This window comes from Mesocricetus auratus, unplaced genomic scaffold (genome assembly GCF_017639785.1).
Source record: "Mesocricetus auratus isolate SY011 unplaced genomic scaffold, BCM_Maur_2.0 Super-Scaffold_100020, whole genome shotgun sequence".
Classification (NCBI taxonomy): domain Eukaryota; kingdom Metazoa; phylum Chordata; class Mammalia; order Rodentia; family Cricetidae; genus Mesocricetus; species Mesocricetus auratus.
In genome coordinates this window covers 40,724,937-40,727,028 of record NW_024429201.1, presented here as the reverse complement: position 1 = coordinate 40,727,028, position 2,092 = coordinate 40,724,937, and positions in this window count along the sequence as shown.

Here is a 2,092-nt window from a genome sequence, read left to right as displayed (position 1 = left end):
CTATGTTTTTACTTAAATTACATGCTTGTAGTAATTTAAGTGGTCTCTTAGGAAGTTAGATTGGGGCTAATTCACTAATAGTCTCATTAATCTAACTCAAATTAATTCAGATAGGAAAAGAATACCCTATAGAGTTTTTTAAAATTAGTAACATCATTAAAACCCACAAGTCCTGTGATTTTACTTCCATTTAAAATAGTCTTAACACACAAACTTTGGTAAGTTGGGAAATCTCAGCTCATGTCCTGTAGTTTATAGCAAACATTCAACTTACTTATTGGATAACTGTACAGTGATGCATCTGACCCTGAAGCTAGAAAGTTTCCTTGATTTATACTGGCTTTTCCATTCATCTGCTATTCAGAATTGCTGTTGTTGTGGTTCATAGGTCATTCTGTTCAAAGTCACACAACAGCTGGGACCTAGTGACTATGGCAGGCTAACTCAGGTATGCTGAGCAGTGGGACCTAGTGACTATGGCAGGCTAACTCAGGTATGCTGAGCAGTGGGAGGGTCTTTAGAAGATGGGGACTGATACGAGGCCACGACATCCTCAGGGGCAGTGTTCTGGGGATTGATTAAGGGAGTTCACATGAGGCCATGGTGAATTCCTGGGAAAGCAAATTCTTACAAAATGAAAAAGCCTGGCCCATAAATTTCCCAGGCTTTCTGTTTCACAACACAAGGGCAACATTGTGGTGCCATCTGTTGTGAGGCCTGCACCAAAGCTAAGCAGATGTGGTGTCATGCTTTTGGAATAACACCGGTGCGATCTAAATATACCTTTTTTTCTTTATACAGTACTAGCCTCTGGTACCTTTATGGTACAGCAACAGACTAACACAGATGGCCACTAGCAGCTGCAGTTTTCATCTTAAACACTTTGTGATCTCAGTAGAAAGAGAACTTTTTTCCAATATGTGTATTAAAAGATCTGGCCCTGATGATGATTGGTTCTGATAGGCCATATTTGAGTCCATCCCAAATAATGGTTGTTTCAGAGATATTCCGTATTCCAAATGGCAAGACTGGGATCACAGAGAAACTGTGATCCAAGTGAGTTAAGTTACAGTGTGCATGTCTCCATCATGAAGTGTCTTTTCCTTGGTGGAGTTTGTCAGTATACCCAACTATGTCTTCATACTACAGCCCCTTGTCACCATTTTACCCTCAAACATGAGCCTTATCTATGTAACCTGATGTGAAGTTACATGACACATGGCAAGCTAATAAAAACTATTAGTACTTAATTAACCCTGGGAGGAAGCATTCTGACTCAGTTGCTCTAAAGAGGAGCCTTCTTAGCTGTGGCTTGTCAACGTTTCCTGGGTGATTTTAACATGCAGTGGGCTGCGATGGTTGCCTCAAGCTAACTTAACATGATGTTACGAAGATGCTGTCTGCCCTCCACAGAGGAAGGAAATTTTAAGTTGTCTTCCCTGGGGATGTTAGAATTTTACCCATACCCAGCATATCAACTAGAGATTTGTAAGGTCGAGGAACAAGGAACTAATGGTGACATTCCACTCACTTAGTCAGAGGGGAAGCATCCAGAGGGGCCCTGGGGCCTTGCTGTCTGTCAGTCCTGAGTCAGTGTCTGCATGTCAGTCCTGAGACAGGGTCAGCATGTCTGTCCTGAGACAGTGTCTGCATGTCAGTCCTGAGACAGTGTCTGCATGTCTGTCCTGAGACAGTGTCTGCATGTGGGTCAGTCCTGAGACAGTGTCTGCATGTCTGTCCTGAGACAGTGTCTGCATGTCTGTCAGTCCTGAGACAGTGTTTGCATGTCTGTCAGTCCTGAGACTGTGTCTGCATGTCTGTCCTGAGACAGTGTTTGCATGTCTGTCAGTCCTGAGACTGTGTCTGCATGTCTGTCCTGAGACTGTGTCTGCATGTCTGTCCTGAGACAGTGTCTGCATGTCTGTCCTGAGACAGTGTCTGCAAGTCTGTCAGTCCTGAGACAGTGTCTGCATGTCTGTCAGTTCTGAGACAGTGTCTACATGTCAGTCCTGAGACAGTGTCTGCATGTCTGTCAGTTCTGAGACAATGTCTGCATGTCTGTCAGTCCTGAGACAGTGTCTGCATGTCTGCC